The sequence below is a fragment of the Lolium rigidum genome, unplaced genomic scaffold (genome assembly GCF_022539505.1).
Source record: "Lolium rigidum isolate FL_2022 unplaced genomic scaffold, APGP_CSIRO_Lrig_0.1 contig_66608_1, whole genome shotgun sequence".
Lineage (NCBI taxonomy): Eukaryota > Viridiplantae > Streptophyta > Magnoliopsida > Poales > Poaceae > Lolium > Lolium rigidum.
Window position 1 is genome coordinate 1 of NW_025901302.1, and position 14,188 is coordinate 14,188.

The 14,188-nt window shown below is 40.7% G+C and overlaps 1 pseudogene; it reads left to right on the forward strand.

Moving 5' to 3' along the window:
- Nucleotides 1-11,002: 11,002 nt before the first annotated feature.
- Nucleotides 11,003-12,079, forward strand: LOC124682049 (annotated as a pseudogene).
- The last annotated feature ends 2,109 nt before the right edge of the window (nt 12,080-14,188 follow it).

Here is a 14,188-nt window from a genome sequence, read left to right on the forward strand (position 1 = left end):
ATGACATCCTATATATGAATCTTATTCTCCGGACCATTCCGGAACTCCTCGTGATGTCCGGGATCTCATCCGGGACTCCGAACAAATATTCGAACTCCATTCCATATTCAAATACTACCATTTCAACATCCAACTTTAAGTGTGTCACCCTACGGTTCGTGAACTATGCGGACATGGTTGAGTACTCACTCCGACCAATAACCAATAGCGGGATCCGGAGATCCATAATGGCTCCCACATATTCAACGATGACTTTAGTGATCGAATGAACCATTCACATACAATACCAATTCCCTTTGTCTCGCGATATTTTACTTGTCCAAGGTTTGATCTTCGGTATCACTCTATACCTTGTTCAACCTCGTCTCCGACAAGTACTCTTTACTCGTACCGTGGTATGTGGTCTCTTATGAACTTATTCATATGCTTGCAAGACATTAGACGACATTCCACCGAGAGGGCCCGGAGTATATCTATCCGTCATCGGGATGGACAAATCCCACTGTTGATCCATATGCCTCAACTCATACTTTCCGGATACTTAATCCCACCTTTATAGCCACCCATTTACGCGAGTGGTGTTTGGTGTAATCAAAGTACCTTTCCGGTATAAGTGATTTACATGATCTCATGGTCATAAGGACTAGGTAACTATGTATCGAAAGCTTATAGCAAATAACTTAATGACGAGATCTTATGCTACGCTTAATTGGGTGTGTCCATTACATCATTCATATAATGATATAACCTTGTTATTAATAACATCCAATGTTCATGATTATGAAACTAATCATCCATTAATCAACAAGCTAGTTTAAGAGGCATACTAGGGACTTCTTGTTTGTCTACATATCACACATGTACTAATGTTTCGGTTAATACAATTATAGCATGATATATAAACATTTATCATAAACATAGAGATATAAATAATAACCACTTTATTATTGCCTCTAGGGCATATCTCCTTCAGTCTAGTATTTTTTTAAAATGGAGTGGTACCATTGTGAAAGTTTCATTTGGTGGTTGCTTCACAAAACACCCCGTTTTTGAGACTCGAGAAATGGAAAATAGCTTTTTGATGCGAATGAAAATGAACTCTTCCTCCTGCAACATTGTTCGCCATCCCAAAGATGCACACATTATCACAAACTATGCCGCAATTCTATCCATAACATTGGTCGTTTGACCTAAATGACATGAAACCTCGAACCTGATAGCTCATTTTATACAGAATTTTTTCTGATGTTTGAATTTTCCAAGTTTAATATTTTTCCTTGCTTCTATAACACATACTATGACACCACGTGAAGGTTTCACTTTTTTTTCATCGTTTTTAAATTTTTTATGCCCGTTTCAAACTATATTAAAAACAACAGGTATGAAGATCCTTTGCCCGGGGCTAAGCCTCGCTAAACTTGCATTGGATATCTGATGAAATAGCATGTTGTTAACCTAAAAATTATTTTTGCAAAAAATCTTAAGCATTATATCATGTATCTGTAATTTAAATCTGGCCAACATCCTACCGATTTGGCAGGAATTTTCCTTCTTCATGAGGGGTGGCTGGAAAGGTTCCAGATACACCGGTTGAGAAATTTTCCATCTTAGGTGATCTAGTATTTTTGAAAAATGTGTTGGTACCAATTTGAAACTTTAATTTGGTGGTTGCTTCACAAAATATCCCGTTTTCGGCACCTCAAAAAATGGAAAATGGTTTTTTCGTGCGATAAAAAGGAAAACTTCCTCTTGCAACATCGTAAGAAATCCCAAGATGCACATGTGTGCAAAATATGGTCACATTATCACAAAATATGGGACGATTCTATCCATAACATTGGTCGTTTGACCTAAATGTCATGAAACCTCAAACGTGATAGCTCATTTTGTGAAGGATTTTTTTGTGATGTTTGCAATTTTCCAAGTTTAATATGTTTCCTTGCAACTGTGCCACATAATATGACACCACGCGAAGGTTTCACATTGTTTGGATCGTTTTTGAATTTGTTGTGCCCGTTTCAAACTACATTCAAAACGACGGACATGCAGATCCTTTGCCCGGAGCTGAGCCTCGCTAAACTTGCACTAGATCTCCGATGAAATAGCATGTTCTGAATCTAAAAATGACTTTTACAAAAAATATTGAACATTATATCATGTAACTGTAGTTCAAATCTGGCCTGCCTCCTCCCGATTTGGAAGGAAATTTTCTTTTTCATGAGGGGTGGATGGAAAGGTTCCAGATACACCGGTTGAGAAATTTTCCATATTAGGTGGTCTAGTATTTTTTTAAAAATGTGTTGGTACCAATATGAAACTTTAATTTGATGGTTGGTTCACAAAATACCCCGTTATCGGCACCTGAAAAATAGATAATGGATTTTTCGTCCGATGAAAAGGAAACTTCCTCCTGCAACATTGTAAGACATCCCACGATACACATATGTACATAATATAGCACATTATCACAAACTATGCGACGATTCTATCCATAACATTGGTCGTTTGACCTAAATGCCGTGAAACCTCGGACGTGATACCTTATTTTGTGAAGGATTTTTTTGTGATGTTTTTAATTTTCCAAGTTTAATATTTTTCTTGCAACTATGACACATAATATGACACCACGCGAAGGTTTCACATTGTTTGGATCGTTTTTAAATTTGTTATGCCCGTTTCGAACTATATTCAAAACAGTGGGCATGAAGATCCTTTGCCCGGGGCTGAGCCTCGCTAAACTTGCACTGAATCATAGCATGTTGTGAACCTAAAAATTATTTAAACCTTGAGAATTATATCATGTATCTGTAGTTCAAATCTGGCCGGCCTCCTACCGATTCGATATGAATTTGTCTTTTTCACGAGGGGTGGACGGAAAGGTTCAGATACACCGGTTGAGAAATTTTCCATCTTAGGTGGTCTAGTATTTTTGAAAAATATGTTGGTACCAATGTGAAATTTTAATTTGGTGGTTGCTTCACAAAACACCTCGTTTTCGGCATCTCAAAAATGGGAAATGGCTTTTTTTGCGATTATAAGGAAAACTTCCTCCCGCAACATCGTAAGACATCCAAAGATGCACATGTGTGCACAATATGGACACATTATCACAAACTATGCAACGATTGTAGCCATAACATTGGTTGTTCGGCATGAAAACCAAGAAACATCAGGCATGATAGTTCATTTTCCAGAAGGTTCTTTTGAGGTGTTTGCAATATTCCAAGTTTGATATTTTTCAAAGATAAATTATATTTTTTTGAAAAATTTGATATATTATTTATATTTTTCTGAATTATAATGATTTAGTTACGATTTTTTGAAGATTAATGTGGTATCATGAAAAATAGCTATGCCGTCGGCATAGGGCTGACACTGTTACCACGCCGTTAGGATGAAGACGCTGTACCAACGGCTGAAACTATACCGACGGTTGCCGTCGGCACAGATCTTTATGTGCCGACGGTTTGCCTGATGGCCTGTTCTTACGGCCCGATATTTAGCGGTCGGCACAGGTTCTGGCGTCAGCGCGTTTCCTGTAGTGATGGTTTCAAAAAAAAAAACACTAAGTACATTCTTCATCTCATCACCCGCCTACCCGATCTTCCCTATCGGTTCAGCATGCGTGAACAAACCGTACAATTTTTTGACACTTGCCACTATGAAAAGCATTGCCACATATCAGCACTGTATAATGGACTTTCTGCACAGGAAAGCACTTAAATATTATATCTTGTATACAATCTCAAGATGCAATTGGCATCTAGCTCTTATTTTAGTATCATAATTGAGGGGGCACACTAGCACGCAGAAACTCCAGAAATGATGGAGATCTGAAGGCATCTCTGATGGGGCAAATTTAAAATCCATCAAGTTCTGTACAAAGCAGAAGCGGGTGTACTACTTGTACTAAACAAACCTTCTCTTAACTTTTTCTGTTTGTTCATAATGTTTTGCCACACGCTGATGGCGGCTAGCTCGGCCAGTTGTCACCCCCCGCTGTGATCCATGTGGAGCTCTTCACTCCTATTTAAGTTATGGTTTCGTGCTGAGGAAATGTTGTTGTTGTGACTCTGCAGAGAGGAGTGGCAATCGACGAGAAGTAGCACAAGAGAATGTGGTCGGCAAATCATGGTCTGACGGTGTGAGTTAACTGACGACTCTTTTGCTAGCTATTTCGTTCAGTTCAGATGGGCCAATCTGAAACAACCACGGGCTGCAACGCCGTAGAAGGGGCAAAGCAGAAGGTGGACATCAAAATTACACTTTCAGATGAGGGAGTTGAGATCTCCTGGCTCCGGTTCAGTTCAGCACCTACACCTTCAAACGTGCGTGTCGGGAGAGAAGCAAAATACTGATATTTAGGTTAGGTTCCCATCGCCGTCCCAAAAGCTCTTCTGCATCTGCGTGCCCGTCTAGCCGCGCGACATATATGCAACTCCACCCAATGCATGATGAAGTCTTGTTTCTAAGGTTTTCGGATACGGCCTTCAAACCAACGACAATCATGTGATGATATCAACAACCAGTGGCGATGCCGCAACGACTGCACCAACTAGCTTTGGCATCGACTAATAAGTGTGACCACCCATTTTCTGATTTTGTTGTTCTTTATAAATGGATGGAAGAACAAGCCCCCCGTTAGAATCCAACACACGTTCTAATTAATACGGTAGTTCAAGATAGTCCACACCAGTTTTTTCGTTCTATGACTGCACATTCATGAGTGACGACTGAGTAGTCCTGCTAACGTCAAATGTACAAGTGTTTGGCTTGAAGTAGTAGATACGAAGAAACCACTCACTGCAGTCGATGTTCAGCACAGAATCTTCCTGCACCTGCAGCCATGAATTATTGGCTATAAGTGGTGGACTAGTTTGGTCCATGAGTGTCTTATCGAATAACTTATCGCAACAACAAAATGGCTACACCGTTTCAAAGTTTTGGCACTATTTGATGTTAGCAGGACCGCTCTTGTTAATTGGGGGGTTGAGTCGTGTGAACGTGAATGCCACCCCGTATCATGGAGCAGCGAAGCTAGGAGAGAAAGCCATTGGTGTTAGCTTCATTACTTAGTGCAATTTTTTGAACTAATTAACAAAAAAATAGAACTATCTAATGAAGTAAATTTAGCACTAACTAATTAACAAATTTTCTACAAAGACATTTTATGTGGCCTATGTAAAAAAGATAAAAACATGTCATGTAAAAAGCTATTTTGAATCACCAAAAATTGTATTTTTACACAGCCCATAAAAAATGTCACTTTGCGAAACTTAATGTGTGCACAAAGAATGTCAAGTACACCCAGAATTTATTTTTGGAATTTTTAGACATATTAAAATATACTTTTTAGACAATTGGTGCATCTACACCTATGAGCCAAAGATGAGTTCCCGTGTAGGGGCGCCTTTATAACCGGCATAACCACTACCAGAAAACAGCAATCAGTGGCGCACCTGTTTTTGATATCAGTGGTGCACCCAGGTGCGCTACTGTTATCACGCCACTGGTATTTGTTAGCAGTGGTGCACCAGTGGTGCGCCATTGCTATCTGGCTTAGCATTGCTAACCACTACTAGCTCACAGGTGCGCCACTGCTATTTCGTCGAGATGCGTCACTGTGCAAAATAGAGGTGCGCCACTACTAAAAATTTGAAATTGGAAATATGGATCTGGATCTAGATCTGGATCTGGATCTGGCACATTTTTTGATTTTTTTTGCTCGTTATTTTTTTGAATTTTTATTGTCCAAATTATTTGTCTCATTCATGTTCATGCTCATAGTCTAGCCGTCGATGAGGATGGAGTGGAGGAGAATAAGAAGGAGGAGAGGAGGTGGATGAGGAGGCCGGAGTTGGAGACGTTGGAGGAGGAGACTGGAGAGGAGGAGGAGAAGGAGGCCGGAGTGGAGGACAGGGAGTAGGAAGAAGGAGGAAAAAGGAAGGGGGAAAGAGTTGGAGGAGGAAGAGGAACGAGTTGGAGGAGGAGGAGTGATGACCCACAAGTATAGGGGATCGCAACAGTCTTCGCGGGAAGTAAAACCCAATTTATTGATTCGACACAGGGGGAGACAAAGAATACTTGAAAGCCTTAACAGCGGAGTTGTCAATTCAGCTGCACCTGGAAACAGACTTGCTCGCAAGAGTTTATCAGTAGTAACAGTTTTATAGCAGATAGCGATAGTGAAATAACAGCGAGCAGGGTAACAAAAGACAGCGAGTAGTGATTATAGTAAACAACAGGATTAAAATACCGTAGTCACGAGGATGGATGAACGGGCGTTGCATGGATGAGAGAAACTCATGTAACAATCAAGGCAGGGCATTTGCGGATAATAATAAAACGGTATCCAAGTACTAATCAATCAATAGGCATGTGTTCCATATTTAGTCGTACGTGCTCGCAATGAGAAACTTGCACAACATCTTTTGTCCTACCAGCCGGTGGCAGCCGGGCCTCTAGGAAATCTACTGGAAATTAAGGTACTCTTTTTAATAGAGCACCGGAGCAAAGCATTAACACTCCGTGAACACATGTGATCCTTATATTACCACCTTCCCCTTCGGTTGTCACAATTTCTGTCACTTTGGGGCCTCGGGTTCCGAACAACAATACGTGTATACAACTTGCAGGTAAGATCATAAAGCAATGAATATCATCATGAATTGATAACATGTTCAGATCTGAGATCATGGCACTCGGGCCCTAGTGACAAGCATTAAGCATAACAAGTTGCAACAATATCATAGAAGTACCAATTACGGACACTAGGCACTATGCCCTAACAATCTTATGCTATTACATGACCAATCTCATCCAATCCCTACCATCTTCTTCAGCCTACAGCGGGGGAATTACTCACACATGGATGGGGGAAACATGGCTGGTCGATGGAGAGGCGTCGGTGGTGATGATGGCGATGATCTCCTCCAATTCCCCGTCCCGGCGGAGTGCCAGAACGGAGTTTCTGGTCCCGAGACGGAGTTTCGCGACGGTGGCGGTGTTCTGGATGTCTTCTGGCGATTCGACTTCTCGTCTCGCGTTTTTAGATCGAAACCCTTAAGTAGTCCAGAGGAGGGCGTCGGAGGCCAGCCGAGGGGGCCTAGTGTGTGGGGGCCTCGGGTCTCCACCAGGCTTGCCCTTCTAGCTCCGTAATTCTTCTGGAAAAATAAGACCTTCGACATAAATTCCGGGGATTTTCCTGAAAGTTGAATTTCTGCACAAAAACGAGACACCAGAGCAATTCTGCTGAAAACAGCGTTAGTCCGTGTTAGTTATATCCGAAATACACAAATTAGAGGCAAAACAATAGCAAAAGTGTTCGGGAAAGTAGATACGTTTTGGACGTATCAAGGAGGAACGAGTTGGAGGAGTAAGTGGAGAAGTAGTAGAGGAGGAGGCCCGAGTGGAGGACTGGGAGGAGGAAGGAATTGGAGGAAGAGGAGGAGGAAGGAGTTGGAGGAGGAGGAAGTGGAGGAAGGAGTTGGAGGAGGATGAAGTGGAGGAGGAGGCCAGAGTGGAGGGGAGGAGGAGGGTGGGATTAAGGGCAGCCGGCCTCCAAATTTTGAATTTCGTGGGCGGGATGCTTACAAGTGGCGCACCACTAGGTTTGGTGCGCCACTGCTATTTTTTTTTGAAATAATTGCCCGAAATCTAAAATCTGAAAAAGTCCTATTTCTGTTTTGAATTTGCCGAATTCAATTTTCGGATAGAAAATTCCGCGTAGGTACATTTTCATATAAAAAAGATTTTCATCGGAGGTCTTATGCAACCAGAAATCTAGTTTTACCGAAAAATGACGTCGTTTTGCATAAAAAGCCAAAATTCATGTTTGTTAATTATCATTAAAACTAGATGACATAATGCATGGACATCTCGAAGGATTTTATTTTTTAAATTTTTGTCTATTTCTCTTATTTTTTTCAAAACTGAAAAGACAATCTAGAGGGAAGTGGCGCACCAAGCATGATGCGCCACTGCTAAGTGATGCACAAACGTTTTCATCATCCCTGGTAGAGGTGCGTTGGTGGCCTTGATACATTAGGCGTGGGTGGCCTTGATGAAGATCCCTGGTTATCTTGTCTAAGTCTAAGTGGCCTTGGAGTTTCTGCTGCATCAAAACCTTGTGGCGCTATCTGTTTCAACACAAATTTGTCCATAATTTTCTAAGTGAATTAAGAGAAAACTTAATTTTGGTAAGAAAACAAGATGACGAACTTTTTGCAGATTTAATTTTGAAACATGGTCCTATGTACAGTGTACTGATGTACAGACTACAGACTAATGCAGCGATCTGGCGATTGGCGAAGACGTACCTCGCAGTCTCGCTGCACACGCATTGGCAACCAGGATTTGGGCGATTATTGATTTGGCTGCTCCCTGCTGCCGGCTGGCATATCCGGGACCGGGAGAGCGATTGAGATTTCTCAAGATTTCTTTGGCTATTTGGAAGTGGGGAATGTGTATACGTGCATATACCGTATGTGCCTGGGAGCCTAGACATTGTGTTGTGGCCTGTCTTTTGGGCTTTCTTCCTACTTTTAAACTGTGCTGGGGTCAGTTAACATTTTGGACTGGGTCAGATTCAGTTAGTCTTTAAGAATATCAACTGAAACGGTGGAAGTCACTATACTCTATATCAACTGAAACGGTGGAAGTCACTGGTGTCAGCTGACAGCAGCGCTTGTACGGGAGCTCCGTCCCTGGCGGGGAGGCCGATTGGTCCCCGGGAGCAGCGCCGTCGCCGACGAGAACCGACTTACTTCGCCATCGCCAGCTCGCCCTGGAGACGCCACGAAGCCGAAACGTCCGAAACGGGAGAGTTTTGCTCAGCCGCGGAAGAAAAGAACGGTGAAACAGTATGACTAGCCAGTGGCATGGTGGGTGATTTTCATAAGAAGTTTGATCTCACCGCAGCGGAAGCAGGTGCGAAGGTGCTACGGGAAATACACTGCGAGAAGCTGGTTGCGTTTGGAAAATCTGCTGTAAGAAATATGCGTTTGGTTAGCGTTCTGGAAAGTAGAAGCAGGTTTGAGAATCACAACCAAACGGACCCGTAGGCGACAAACCGACAGTAACTGCCACTGAGGTAGATTAATGTCTATGGAGATGAACAAGAAAAGGAAGAATTTTTATATTTCAGTACAACATTAGTGTCTTTTTTGTGAATTTATGAATTTTCAATTGCAGATTTGACAATGTATATTTGGCCAATTTTAAGTGGCAGCAACTCTAAACCAAGCACACACTAAGCGAAAATGTTATGACCATTGTGGTACATCAAGAGAAAGGAAGATAGACCTTTGCCATTGTCCGAGGCTTCTAGACAACATTAAAGCTTCATTATCAGTAAATTTTTAGCTTCTACTTATATTTAAGTCTGCTGTCATTGTCATTGTACTCATTGATTAGGCTTAATATTACATAAAGTATCAATGTTTTGCTATAATTTTGATTTTTTTTTGCATCAATCTTTATTATGCTTTAAAGTTCGCTTGACCTAAAAAAAAATCGTCATTCGCCATTGGCGGAGCTTCTATATCCACCTAGTCTTCTGCCCAAAGGGATAACAAATTTTAGTATTTTCTTTTTAAAGGAGGAGAAGGAGACATGGAAGCTACTCGACTATAGTGACCGTGCCATGGAACTAGATATTGACGACCGTAAGAGGCCTAACATATTTCTTCAATTAAAGCATGGTAAGTTGGCCATCACAAAATAAAAAATGAAAAACTGCATTATTATATTCCAATCAACATAGCATATTGCAGTTATTATAACCACAACGTTGTGAAGGTGTGTGGCTATGAAGGCTACTTCGTAATCTCATGAATCCATAACCGAAACAAGTCTGCTCAATGCTGAAAAACAAGTTTACAATCCCTCTACCTGAGTATTTAATGATGATCAGTTTGCTGGTTACCTAACCAAATCTTTAGGTCGATAAATATCTTGTAGATGTGATAAAAGGATTGTGGGGCACATTATGCTCAACGAGTTGAGGAATAATCACTTTTTTTAGGGAAGGAGGAATAATCACTTGTGCGTGCGTGTGGATAGGCTCCTATCCGTCCGACCAAAAATAGTTGGACGGGCCAAACAGAAGGACAATTAGCATATTGGGTTACAAATAAACTGGGCTTCAACAATACATATAATGCGGAATATTTTTTTCTTCAAACTTTGGCAGGCCATGGCCCACTCATGGCGGGCGCTACCTGGCGCTCCGCACAGAGCGGGGGTCGAATGGGCCGGCCCGTTAGCGAGTGCAGGGTTTTTTTCCTTTGTTTTTTCGATATTTTCTCTGCTGTGCTGGTTTTTTGCTCCAGATTTGGTTTTTCCAATCGGTTTTTGCTGATTTTTTTCAATTTTAAACCTTTTCAAATTTTGAACTTATCGTAATTTTGAACATTTTTCAATTTGAATATTTTTTGAATTCGAACATTTTTTGAACAAGAATATTTATAAATATGAACAAATTTAATATTTTTTATTTGAAATTGTTTTGATCTAATTATTTTCGAGTTTGAACTTTTTTAGAATTGAACACTTTTCAAATTTGAACATTTTTTTCTGAACAATTTTTTATGTGAACATTTTTTAAGTTTGAGCTTTTTTAGATTTAAACATTTTTAAAATTTGAACATCCTTTAGCTGAAAAAAAAATTAGTCCAAATTTTTTTCGAGTTAGAACTTTTTTTAAATTTGAATATTTTAAAATTTAAGCGTTTTAAACTCAAACTCTAAATCGAAAGAAAAAGGAAAGAAAGAAACGTACCTGAGGTTTGAAACTGTACGTATAGGCTCTGTTGTCCGGCTTAATGGGGCGAGCCCATCATGACAGGTGGAGCACACTCGTGCGTGCGGAGAGAGTATCGCGCCCGCTTAAGGCGGAGATTAGGGGCTCCCCCGTACGTCCGAGGTAGCCCCATTTCCTCTTAGATCGAAAACCTCTCTTCCCCACCGCGCGCGCCTAAAATCCACCACGCATACTCCAGCCATGGTAGCATCCCAGAGGGCAAGAACGATGACGGCATCGAGGTCCAGGGTTGGGACCGCACAGGCCACACACACGTTTGAGATAACAGGGTACAGCCCGCACAAGGGCCTTGGCATAGGCAAATTCGTTCGCTCAGCAACTTTCACCATCGACGGCTACGAGTGGTGCATCGTCTTCTACCCCGACGGATCATCTGACAAATACAAATAGTACGTCTCGGTCTTCCTTCAGCTTGTGACAAAGAAGGTCGAGGTTAGGGCCGGATTTGACATGAGCTTGGCCATGCCACATGACCCGGACACCGCAGATTTGATCCACCAGTCGGCGCCGATGGCTTTCAGCGAGGCTATAACCGACTGGGGGCTTCCCGACTTCGAGAAGAGGACAGTCTTGGAATCGTCACCGTACCTGCACGATGATCACCTTGTGATCATGTGCGAGGTCACTGTTTTCAAGGAACCACTAGTGGAAGAGACCGCGTTGGACTCTAGGTTACTGGTGCCGCCTTCCGATTTGTCAAATCATCTTGGAAAGCTGTAAGAATCGGAGGAGGAAGCAGATGTAACATTCAAGGTCAAGAAGGAGGCTTTTTCTTCTCACAGGATTGTTCTCGCAATGCGGTCGCCGGTGTTCAAGGTAGAGCTTTATGGACCGATGAGGGACATGAGAACAAAGAACATAACCGTCAAAGATATGCAGCCTGATGTCTTCGAGGCGTTGCTTCACTATATCTACACTGATTCTTTGCCTTCCATGGACGATCTCGACCATGATAGCCAAAAAGAACTGGTTAAGCATTTGCTTGTGGCTGCAGATAAGTACGCCATGGAAAGTCTGAAGCTAATTTGTGAAGGAATTCTTGGCAAGAGTCTTGAGGTTGATACTGTGGTGACCACTTTAGCATTGGCTGACCAGCACCATTGCAACAAGCTTAAGGATGCTTGCGTTGAATTTATCCTTGCTGTGAATAGAATGGATTTTATGGTGGAAAGCGAAGGGTATGCACACCTTAAAAGATCTTGTCCTGCTGTCATAGTCGACATCTTTGAGAGGGCAACCACGTCTCGCAAGATTTAGTATGCTCATGTTGGGTTAACTAGAGATAGTTACCTTAAAGATGACATATAGGTTGCAGGATGTAGCCACCTAGATCAACTGTTCTCATCCTTTGGTTGTTAATTAGATATCTTCTGAAGAAGGTTAGCTTTTGCAATTTGTATGCTTAGATGTGATGAAGACATTTTACATATATTAATATGTGCAAGAGCGTTTGTATTCACTAAGATGTTTTGATCTGCTGACTAACAGTTTTTTCTCATATATTTGATCATATATCATCCTTTCTTCCTCAAAGAAGTTAGTAGTTACTAATTATCCACCATAATATGATGATATCCATTGTGAACTGTGGTGGAAATGTGCAACATTAGTCAACATTGTAGCATGGAGCAGCATAACTAGCCAGCATGTATTATGTAACATTAATATCTACTACCTCCGTTGTAAAATATGTGTCTCGCTTTTGTCTAGATACGGATGTATCTAGATGTATTTTAGTTATAGATATATTTGTATCTATAAAAAGTTGAGACACTTATTTTTAGCACGGAAAGAATACTTCAAAATTTTCTACGAGATAGTTTATTACATACTTCCATTTTGTGGCAGTGGAAACCTTGAATCCACTGAACCAGAATTGGAACCAATCGTGTAGTTAGTAACTCAAAATTGAATCGACGAGGTAGTACTTTCTCACTATGCATTAAACTTCAGTAGCTAACCTTGATTTCATTGATTGGTTGATTCAAGGATTTTGATTTGATTGATTCAAATTCGGACTTGCTTTGCTTGATTCAAGGATGTTGGAATTACTTAGCATGAAAGTTATGTCATGCACAAGACGGTCTTATAATTTTTGTGATTTTGTCCACATCTTATTTGCGTATGTTCTTGTAGTTTATCCATGGTATCCATAATGTTCTCTAATCAATTTAAGGGCCCAAAACATGATCAATCAAGAAACCTAGATGGATAAGCACATATTGTTTAGCAGACCCGGTACCTCTAGGTCACTTGTGTTGATGTCATCAAAGATCGAAGAAATTAAAAGAAGCATGGGAAGCCATCAAGCGTACAGTTTTACAACATTAGCATTTTAGCCGACCATTGGCTATGGTAACAGAAGACAATAGTATCAAGCAACTCCCTCATGAGATTTTTATTATTCAAGTATGACTTGCCTACTGACCATTCAATAAGACGAGTATACATCACATATTTATTCTACCAGACACATTAACTATCATCATACGGCTAACTTCTCCATTGCAAAAAGATATATGTCCTATGCTTCAGTCATATTAAGATATATGTCCTCATTTATAGTTCTAAAACTTACCATCACAATCTTCATCTCTTTCATCATGATATGGGAAGTTAGGCATGCGACTGACAACCCGCATCTATTTGGGCAGTTAACAAGTAGAGGAAAACATTTATTGTCCAGTTAATAAGTGTGTTAGCACCCCACCCCAATTCACCATTTTTTGCTCCATCTCTTGCTATGATACTAGATGATACCCCGCGCGTTGCTGTGGAAAATATTTGTATAAACCGTAGTTTTACTTTTTGTATTTGCCTATCCTATGATGAGCGATCCCCGGTGGAAAAACCATATGGATGGCATATGGTAAAAAAATTTGTTAGCCAACTAAGTTACATATAATTGATGATAAACTGAATCTAATAATAAATTGTTATCATCGCACATACATCATCCGTTATATTTGCAAAAACACTTACGAAATTTACAAACATTTGCTCTTTGATTTTTTCTACTTAAAGACTGCCAATTTAGACTTCTTAAGCCACCCAATGGGTGTTCAATACTCTTGTTCCAGCATGATTGAGGTCCACTGGAAGACTGGTTGCATAGAATTTTTAGAAGGACTAAAATGCATGGAATTTCAGAAACAAATCAACTTTGCCAATGACGATGTTCCTGAAGATCAAGGACAAATGGGAAATGTGGGTGCTTAAAGGAGAGGAACATCCCGCTGAACAAATTGCTTCACTCTACCCTTGTGATCCAGGTGCTTTTTGTTTTGTTTTGGCTCACACTATTTTTACACCGCCTACATAAATATGTATAGCAAATATTTTCCTCATTTAACAAAAAAAAACTAT